Source organism: Nelumbo nucifera, chromosome 4 (genome assembly GCF_055504915.1).
Source record: "Nelumbo nucifera cultivar China Antique chromosome 4, China Antique-T2T, whole genome shotgun sequence".
In the NCBI taxonomy this organism is placed as follows: Eukaryota; Viridiplantae; Streptophyta; class Magnoliopsida; order Proteales; family Nelumbonaceae; genus Nelumbo; species Nelumbo nucifera.
In genome coordinates, this window is record NC_142652.1 from 40910915 (window position 1) to 40922602 (window position 11688).

Here is an 11688-nt window from a genome sequence, read left to right on the forward strand (position 1 = left end):
CTCTGGGTGATCACTGATCAGGTAAAACAACCGTAAATAAAACAAAGAAGAAAAAACATAAAAGAAAAAAATTAAGTTGTATGCTTATACTTCAAAAGTTTTTTTTTTTTTTTTCTTTTGGTGTTCCAACTTATGATGTATTGAATCAACTTCAAATTGCACACAATGACGAAATGGCAGTAAAAAATTAGAGTCGTCAAAGAAGTGAGCTATGTGGTCATAACCCACAAGCTATTTTTTGATAATTCTGACAAGATTGCTAGTGCTATAAAGTTGATCTGTTCTTGTGGCACTAAATGCCCAATAAAATCCACAAATTCCTTACATTAATTTTGATGTTTGCCAATTGTTCACTAAAGATCAATCTAACTATTAAGATTTCAATATTTTCTTCCACCAAACTATGAATATGTAATTTAGATTAGCTGAACGCTTTAACTGTTCAGTGGGCTGTGGAATCTATGATGAGGTTCCATGCCAGTAAGAAATTCATGGACCCCATTGTGAAGACGTAGGCCCCATGTATTTAAATACTGGCGTGGAACCTCATCATTGGTTTCACAGCCCGCTGAACAGCTATAGCATTCAGCTAAACCTTGCTAGTGAATATGTAGAGTAGTGGGAATTGACATTTTCAGTCTAGTTTCTTAATTTTACCTCCCTATGATAACATTTTCAAAGTACTTTTCCCATAATAAGGGAGAATGAATGATCAGCCCAGCTCAGAATTCTTTAACCCCACCATACAGGGGGGATGAATCCTGGCTGTGGATTGATGCCAAATTCATGGGCAAGATGCCGTTTATAGGGAGACTATTAATAAACTATGGGGGGCTACAATTCAGAATTCTGCAGTGAATTGCAGAGTACTTTTCACATAATAATAATATGAGAGAAAACTCAGCCTTGGAGCAAGTAAGAGAGAAAGGAAGAGAGGAAAACAGAACTCCAAACCTACATCTTAATGTCGGTTACTTTACTCCCCTCATGAACATTGAGACCGTTGATCAATACTGCTTCAAATCTCATCCATACTACTTTGAAAGAGGAGACTTATTAGTAATTATTATTTCTTTTAACCTATTAGTAATTACTACTACTACTATATTTACATGTTCAATGGTTTATGATCAGCTGTTAAGCTTTATCTATTGACAAAATAATTAAAGAAACACAGATATCACAATAACAAGTTGTTCATATTCCATATATATGTTGTTAGATGAATTTGTGTTAATTTTATTATTTATTTTAATGTTTACTATTTTTATTATATTTTATTAATTTTATTCTTAAACGTGATGCATAAGCTTTGTTAAGTGACATTTAAAAAAGTGTCTTCAGACATTTATAATTGGGCCAAGCTGAAACCTATCCATCTTAGATTATTCTTAGGTTAGGTATTGTCTAATAAATTAAGAAAGAAAACAGCAGTCTATAAGGGATTAGGGAGAGGGAGAGGGAGAGTTACTTTTTATTAAGTTAAATTTAAAAGATAATGTTTTGTTTATTTTTTATTAAATTATATTTTTATCATTCTGTATCAATCTAAACTTTTTAATTATGCTAATTTTCTGTTAATTATTTAAATTTTAATTGTGTAAAGTAAGTCGTTGATTTTAATTTCCTTTTATTTGGATTTTTTATTTTTAATATTTTCTCAATAAATATTACTTTTAATTTATTAAAAATACTATTTTTAGTAAAATTCTCTCTTAATTTAATAATTGACTAAAATACCCTTAAAACTAGTTATTTTATAGTTGTTGTGAGGGGTATCTAGGTCTTCCAAAAAGGTATTTATTACTTTACCAAGATGCCCCCCAAATTAGTTGTTATATAGATGTTGGGGGAACATTATTATTATTATTCATCCCCTGCAAAGCCAAAATACACAAAATCTAACTATTGGAGGTATTTACATACCCCCCCCCCCCCCAAAAAAAAAAAAAAACAAAAAAAAGTAAAGAGTAGCCATTACATTAGGGGTGGCCTGTAGTGGGCCGGCTTCATGTCGTACCAGCCCACATGTCTCTAAACCCAAACCCAACACATCCCAGATTGTGCTAAGTCGTACTGACATGAAGACAACACAACCCACTTTACAGCTCTACTTAGAAGAATATCCGTCAATTATAATCAGGTCCCAATTATGGGTTTCTGATTTGGAACTACTTCTACATTTCTACTTGTCATATTGAAACTACATCTACCTTGACCTAGACCAGACCAAACATATTATTAACACATTACATGTCAGGTTTGTAGCCCACATGCCATCCATGATTTCTGAAAGACCAATCTCTAGAATGTATTTATAGTGTTTGATTGAAATAACCCGATGACAATCTATAGGACCTTTATCATTATCATCATTTAAGACTTGTCCCAACTATATGAGGTCGAGGTCGGCTATGGTATGGGTGATGAATCCCAAATGTTTGATGATATATTAAATATTGAGATCGACTTGAAAGAAGAGAGGATACAGCACATTGGTTCTCACTTCTCGGTAAGTAAATTGCTTGGATGACCCAATAGTTGAGATGATAACTCGGTGTCCCTCCAAATATATATATGGAGGCGTAGGATCAAACGAATGTAACTTCGGGCTCTTCATTGTGAGGAAAGTTAAAAAGTAATTTGTCATCGACACATAAGGACTCCATCCAATATGTTATATATATAAAAAAAAAAAATGAGGTTTGGTGTTAGGACCTTAAAAACCCATGGAGTCATGGACGATAGAAGAGATTGAGAGCTTCTGAAATTAAACTTGTTTGAGAAAATTTTGATATAGCTCTTCTTAAAGATAGGTTTATAAAACTTCAAATTAAAATTTTTTCTAATAAGATCTTTATATCCAATTTTTAAAATGAGTTGTAATGGATCAAAATGCGTCTATTATTTCTCCCAATTACAAATTCTATTATACATTCTATCATCTTTGGTGAGCTTCTTCATGGTGAGGGAGGGGTTTCTAGCCTTGTTAAGGCTCATGGGATATTGGGAAGGATAAGAAACGATAAAAATATAGACTGCTACCCACCATCTTGGTTCGTCAAAGATGGCACCTTAGTTAGCAATTCTTCTTCTTCTTAAATTTTCGAGAATTTTTTAGAGTTATTAAAGAAATTTATAAGTGGACAGTGAAAGAAAGAATTAGAGTTGGGGGTATATAAGAAAATTGATACTTGAAATGGGAGTGAGAATGCTATTTATAGATTGTAGCCTTAGGGCAAATCCTTCTGTCCTAATTAAGTTGTAGATATAATCTTGTAACTTTTTTTTCCTAAAATAGTTCTTATCCTATTCATAACAATGCACCTCTCGCAATGATCCAGTAGTCAACATGGTTAGTTGGCAGTTCGCACCCCTCCAGATAGGAGGCACAGGATCAAACATGTGGAATCATAGGCTCTCCGTGGTAGGGGTGTCAATGGACCGATTTTGGGTTGGACTCCGTCTAAATCAAAGTTCATTTGGACAGATTGGATAGACAAATAAGACATTGAATTTGGACTGACTGGACGGACCAATATGACATATTGGATTGGACCTGGTCCGTCCATAATGAATTTATATTGAATTGAGCCAGTATCTGATCCATTGATAGAAGATAAGAATATATCTGTCAATGGACCAAGTTTGAATTGAAACCAATCTAAATTAACAGGAATTTAAACAGATTGGACAGTCTCTGGACTGATCCAAAATGGTCTAAAATATTCATTGGACTGGATTGGACCAGGTCCATTTGTAATAGACTCACATTGGACTAGACCGGATTGGACCAAATCCAGTCCAATTAACACCCCTACTCTGTCGTATAGCCAGTGAACCTCAAAAGGCTTTCAAAGATTAAAATATTTGGACAACTACCACGTGCAAGAATTGGCATCATATGATTCCAGGGTTGCAACTCAGGTTGCCCCAGTTAGCATTTTACTCTGCTTTTGCTCGGGCCTTTAGGTCGGGTCCATTCAAATTTTAACAAAAGCCCAACTCAAGCCTGCCAGACCTGGCTGACCTTAAAGTCTGATTGCAAATAATATAGAATGTTAGGCAATAATAAAAGGAGGTCAGGAGGAAGAAGGGGGGGGGGGGGGGGGGGGGGGGGGGGGGTTTAGAATCCATATATGTGCACATTGGACCCATGCCACTGATTTTCTTGCCCTCACATGTCCAAATAAGTATGTTTAGTACTTACTACTTAGCCATCGGTCCAAGTCCAAGATAGGGCCCACCAACCAATTGAAAAACGAAAAGAAAGAGACGACTGAATACATAGACACCATTGACCATTGACTTGATTAATGACCTAGTAACCTACCAGGTTGCGTCACACATGGGGAATATTTTATCCTCTATGTATAGGGAAATGTTTCCAATTTATGGAAGTAGAGCTTTTTTGGGTAGAATAGAAGACCCAGAGTCCATACAGGGGGTGTTTGAGAACATGTTGGTTTTACTTTTTGAAAATAAAAAATAACTGCCACTTCAGTAAAATTATATCGTTTTTTCTGATGCTTCAGTAAAATTATTCTTTTTTTTATGGTATCTTTAGCCATTTTCATTATTGATAATAATAATATAACTTATTATTTGGGTTTTACCATGATACTGACAAAACTTGTAACCAATGAATCGGTATCACAAAAGTGATAATCAATCAAGTGGTATTCATAAAAATTCGCGGAGTGGGACTTGATTGGTCAAAGTTCTTCTAATAATATATATGTCTAGAGTTTACATCAATGCCCCACGATGTCTCACAGCACATCCCAATCATGTATTGGAATAATCTCCTGGGGATGTCTTATCATCATTTTATATAGATGTTCCTAATACATGGCTGAGATGTGCTATGGAACATTGTGGGGCGCCTCTTGTGACATAATAGGCAGATACATTTTTTACAAGTTATTTATTTTTATTTAATTTATGACATAAAAATTTGAACCATTGACCGGGACCTCCTCACAACCCTTTTCAATCACTAAAATGTAAAAAACTCATTCTTTGTTTTATCTGTGGAATATGTCAATAGCATTAAAGGAAACGTGCTTAATAAAAAATTCATCACTACACAAGTGGTGCAATGTAGGGGATAAAAACCGTTAAGAACTGAAGTATCCCTACTTGATGAAAGAGAGTGAAGAATGGTAATTTAACGAAAAGTCATGTCTTTATCAATCAAGATTTTGCACTTTTTACTTTTTGCTAAGGCTGCAACTTGGGTCAAGTTTATTCGAAACTAAACTGAAAAAGTCAGGTTGGATTGAATTGGATCGATGCTCAGGTTAGGGTTAGGGTTGAAATTTATGAACTCGATTTTATTGCAGATTAGGTTAGGATTGACCCTTTGGGCAACCCGACCCAACCCAAACTTGACTTTATAGTATATATCATATATAAATATATGTTATATAATACATTGATTTGTTCAGATGCATGATAATTGTATAGCCCCCACTGCATGATAATTGTATAGCCCCCACCACATACTATCATTCATTTCTTTTAAGATTATCACTTCACTCTATAATTGCACATCTCCACTTTTAGCTTATTTCGCTATAACTCTCTTTTCTCAATTCTCCAAATTCTAATTTAAGCATGAGAGTGTTTCCGTGGGAATGCGCACCATCAAATAACATTATTATAAACGTGCTTAAAAAATACATGACCAAAAAAGTTTCCAACAGGATTCAATCCTCAACCTTCGAGATTAGGAGACAATGATGTAATCCGATGGAAAGTGAAAAAAATAATAATAATAACCGTAAAAGCTGTTGTCAACTTCTACACTTCAGAATAGTCATTTCAAGAAAAAGCTGTCTTTATCAAACCAGATTCATTGTTTCTACTTTCTAGTGGGTGGTCTTAAGTCTTGACAAGCCAAAGTAGGAATGTATAGGATTCGAGCCAGAAAGCAAGAGACGGAATGGAATGCACCGCATTTTGAGTATTTAGTCACCACATGGAAGCGCCTGCTCAGATCAGTACTGGTTCTGGAGAGCGCTGCAGAATGTTCAGAACCATTACCAACTCCGGCGTCGTCGACGGCGTTGGCGGTGGCTGCGGGTGGGGTCGGTCAGCAGCAGAAGTAGCAGCAACAGGAAAAGCACCCCGTTGGATCCCGAAGAGAGGGAGAGTTCTTAAGGGCATTTTAAACAAGACTTTTTCAGCAGCTCTATGTTGTTTTTGTGCTAACGAGAGGCACCCACCTCGCTCTTCAGCTTCAAAGGTGATGCCTTCTCCTGCTTTTTGATGATTTCATTGAATCAAACCCATACATCCAGTCGTCTCCTTAATTTTGCCTTCTTCTCCTCTAGTTATCAGTATTTAGGCTGCATTAATGGGTCTCTGTAAATTCCTAATTCTCTTCTCGGCGCGCAATTCTTGAGGATTGGGGGTCCCTGAAATAACAGAGAGCTGTGGAAGAGATCCTTTGTAATCGCCTTGTTCTTTTTTGGTTGTTTTCTCAGTTTTATACGTCTTTGAAGGCATTCAGCTGAAGTAACCAATTGGGAGTCCATTATATTTTCATCTGTAGTTTTGTATGTTGCTTGATAGATCAAGAATAAACGAAATGAATGAACAAGTAGCTCTACTTTATTTCGTTTTCTTCATTTTTCTCTTAAATTCAGCCAAACTTAGGCCTCGTTTGCTTGCAGTAAAATTTCATTTACGCTATTGCAAAAGTATGGGAGTGCAAATGATTTCAGCACTGATTCTGATTCATTTTTGTTTCAAATTTTGCCTTATTATGTTTGCTTGCATTGTAGATGAAATAAATAAAAACGTGAAGTTAGCTCTAGTAAAATCTAAAGTAAAAGTGGACCAGAACTTGCATTTTTTTTTTATCTATTTGTACTAGTGCAAAGGGAATAGCATTGCAAACAAACAAAGAATAAGGAACAGTATACTGGTGCAATATTTTGGGGAGTATGCAGTTCATTGTGGGGCAGAATCTAAGCCACTTATTAGTCGATGTCGATATTGAATTATTGATCACCATTTTGACGATGTATAACTTGGTTGACCCGTAAGGCGGCTTCTGCCGGGAGCCTGGGCCTCGGCACTTGTTTGAAGAGATCGGCTTTCATCAGGACAAACTTATGCCAACACCGTTCTAACAGTCTTTTTCAACTTTGCATTGGGAATATTTCCTCATAAAATAAAGTATATAAATATGGAGATCTTCTCAATACAAGGCGGTAGAGGCTGTTTCAATGGGCTCTGTCTTGACTGAAGCCAAACTCTTGTTAGAGATGTGGCAGTTGTTTTAATTTTGAAAAGGGAAAATCTATGATGGGAAAAAGATATGATATGGAAAGAGTTTTGACTAATCAAAATTTACCCATGAATTTTGATAAATAACACCAGATTGACTACCACTTATGATTCCTATTGAATGGTCAGAAGTTTTTTAGATATCATATATCATATATTTTCCATATCATAATCGTACCCATTGGTAATATTGCTGTTTTTATCTAAAATAATTTGAATTGATCGATACAAATTTGTCAGAGATATATATTCTTATATATCATATAAATACATTTTTAAGATACTCTTTTTTAATTATAAACAGTCTCAACTAAACCTCGTAAGAGCATTAAAAATAAAAAATAAAAAATAAGAGTTTATGTCAATTTATATTAATGAATCTAAAACGTTTCAATCAGAAAAAATGGGCAACCAATTAATCGAATACAAATATACAACCTTACTGTACCTTAATTATTCTCATTGAATACTCACCACCTACCCCGATCGAAATCATGGGTTTTGGGTTCTTTGACATAATAAAGCTGGGCAGAGAACAGATCTAGTAAGTCAGAGGAAGCAAATCAGAGGTTTGATTTTTTTATTTTTCTGTGGGCTTTGATACACGTTATAGTTTTAAGGGAAGTCTTTTCTTATATTTTTGCTATATAAAATAGGAAAAATATTTACAAGTAGACCTGTTTATGGGCTGGGTAGCCCGATGGCCCGGCCCGGCCCACACTCTAGTCGGGCTTGGTCATGTAATTAGGCCCGTGGGCCTGATCTCTGGCCTAACACAGTAAGCCCGACTGTGTTACGGGCCGGGCTTGGGATTTGTCAAAAAAGCCCAATTCGAGCCTGGCCCGGCTCAGCATTATATATTTTATAAAATACATAATATGTATTTTATATATTATATTAAATATATAAATAATATAATATTTATTGAAATATATATATTTATAATTTAATATATACATTTTTTTTATTTTTTCTTTATAATTTCTCTCTCTCTATTCAGCCACTTCAGCAGTAGTAACAATATGGGCTAAATTTCGGGCTCGGGCCCAGGCCTGGGCTTTGGGCTTTTTATGAGGGTCGTGCTCGGGCCCAAGTTGTAGGCCCGATGGTTGGCCCAGGCTCGGGCTCGAGCCTTAAAAAAATCTGTTAATACAGAGTAAAAGCTCGGCCCGAGCCCGGCCCGGCCCAGCCCAGCCCATGAACAGGGCTATTTACAAGGTCTGATACATGTGATGATCAAACCAAACATGCGCATCATCAGAGTTTGTGGCATACTGAACTACTGAGCCATACTCCTAGCAGAAGCATTATACTTTTTATTTTATAATTCTGTACTGCTTTGTAGATCAAGATTCAAGAGCGAACTCAAGATGTTTCGTCTGTGCTACTCTTTCATTGATTTTGTGTTAATTATTATTTTTATTTAGGGTGCATTTTGCCATTTCTTATTTTAACGTGGTCGGTTTTCAAAAAAAACGGTGCTACGTTAGATTCACACAGACGTTCCAACAAACACCCATGTATCTCATTGTTTAGTTCAATAAATTTGGCGTTTCATGTATCGGTGAACCGTTTCCCCCAACGGTTGACTGATGTATATCCTATATGGTAAATTGTTTAGATCAATGCCTACATGGCAGAAGATTTTTTTAAAAAGGAGATAAATTCACTTTTCTATCCCAAAAAAATTGGTGAAGAGATATATGATGTAATATGACGGGGAGTATGTAATTTGTTGTTACACCGAATCGATGCTTTTCACTTTGATACATGGTGTCGGCTGACTTGGTAAGTGGCCCCCGCTTGGCCCTTCTACCGTCAAATGATGGTTTCTCGGCACTTTACAAATTTGTATTTGTACTTCTTCCAACCGAGCCTAAATAACAAATTTGTACAATTTTGCATACTTATTTGAAAAGCAAACTCGAAATATTGTATATTAATCTCATGGTCCCACCTTAAAGATTAGTAGCCCAGACATGTAATGCACAAGGATAAATTTAAAAGTATTTCAAGAGGTGGGTATCTCACTTGGCCAATCAAGGGCCCATAGAAAGTTCATAGACCAAATATGGCCCAACACTGAGGTGGATTATCATTTATCAGTCATTTTCCAGAAACAAAAAAAAAAAAAACAAACAAAAAACAAAAAGGTTAATTATCAATCTACTTTTGTCTGAGTCTGTCACATGAGGACTAAGCTTTTTCCTTTTTCTTCTTCTCTCCCTATTTGTTGTCTTTTCATGTTTTTTTGTTTTCTTAAATTTTTGGTGTTCAATAATAAAGCCAGAGGATTGGAAGGAGACGAATTAAGGAGAAAGAGTGTTTACAAGTAGGGAGACATTAAGATATAATTGAAAGAGAGTGGAAGAGAGAGAGGACATAAGAAAGATATGGAGTAGGCTTACCCTATGCTTATAATATTTATGTTTTAGCTGTTATTAGAAAGTCATTTAAAATAACTAAGCCTTTGTTTGGATGAGATTGAGCTTTGAGCTGTGAAAAATGAAATCGAGGAAAGAAGTGTTTGGAGCGTTTAGTAGAATTGCTTTTAAAAACATAACAATATGAAGCCCAAATACTTTTAAGCCTCAAAATACAGAGCAAAAATTAATGTGGGTTTTGAGCTTATCCAAACACAACCTAAGCTTATTAAATTAACGGAAATGACGTTTAGAGAACATTTAGGCTCAGTTTGGGAAATACAAATACACATATACACAGAACACAGTACAAAACCTTTGTATATTGTATTTTGAAACCTTGCATTGGTACTGTACAATTGTACATATTTATATTTACACTTTTCAAACTAAGCCTTAATAACTTTTAGAAAAGGGTAAATTGCTAAAGCATACCCCAAAGCTTTTGACTGTTTCTAAAACCTCCCATGAAGTTTGGTAATGGCAATTACCTCCCTTAAACTTTTTGATGCAGTTTTAAGTCAATCCTCTGTTAGAATCCTCTAACAAGAGGCATGAAAATGTCCAAAATGCACATGCAGTTACTTTTGACCAAACTACTTATTTTCCAAATTTCTTCTTCATATCAATTGTTACCAAAAAATTCTCTTCCAATCTATTTTTCAAATTTTCCCTTCATATTAATCACTAAGGTTGTGTATGGTTTGAAGGAAAGAGTAAGGAAAGGAAGGGAAAGGTAAGGAAACCTTTACAAAACTTGTATAGTTTTCCCTACCTTTTCCTTCAAACCAAACATAACCTAAAGTTAAACTACAACTTTAAACCCTATTATTTTTTTGTGGTTCATAAAATCTGTATTATTTCTTTCTATAAAAACCAGCCTCAATAGTAACTTCATGGATATGTTGGACATTTTCATACCTCCTACTAGAGGATTACAACAGAGGGGATCTACTTGCAACTGCATTAAAAAAAAAATCAAGAGAGGTGATTACAATTACCAAACTTTAGAGTTTAGAGGAGGTTTCAGAAATTTACCCTTTAAAAAAAATAATTTTGAATTGTGCTTCAAAGTTTGAGTGAGCTAATGATGGATTGAGTTTTCATCAGGAGATGTTCCCAATATACGACTGGAATGTGATGTGGAACATTGTAGGGCACCCCCTTCTGGGGACAGGGGCAGATGTGAACTCTGTTGGATCGGGGTGGCATGGTAGTTCATCCATGGTGTCTAGTTATTGACTTACTATTACTACTTCATAGGTGGGTCCCAAAATCCTTTTATAGTGTTACTTGTTCTTTAGTTCTCATTCATTGAATTCTATGGCTTTATGTTTTATCTAACAGAACCCATTTACATTTGAAGTATATACACGAGAAATAAAATGTTTCCTTTGTAAGTGATTGTTAGACAGTCTATGCCCTTATCTTCAATCAGAATGATATCTTTTATGACATTTAATGTAAATGAATAAAATATATATTTGATTCATGTTATTATGGTGTGTTTTTGTGTAATACTCTTAAACTGGACACATATGAGACTCGTGTTAGTTTAGAATCTTCACAACCGTTGGATAGATCTGGAAAGATTTATCCTGCCAAGGCTGATACTGATGTGCCGCCAAGTTGGTTGGGGTGGCTTGTCTTAGCTGTCAGGGTGAGACCTGAGGTACATGCAGTGTGGGTTTCTTAAAACCCTGAACCGGACTAGAATTCTAATATTGCCCTAGACCTTGGAGATAGATGGAAAAAACTGGAATATTACACCTGACCCCTAGACTCGATTATGATACTGCACTAGGTGTTGGATTGGGCTGTCTTTGATATGCCAATCAATGAGATCCTTAGAGGGGGTCAAAACCAGGGTATGTTGAGACAGTCCGAGAATTCATCTGAGTGGGTGATCATAGTGACAGGATCAGTCCCTTTGTCGGACAAAGTGAATGATCGGGGATGCACTCTC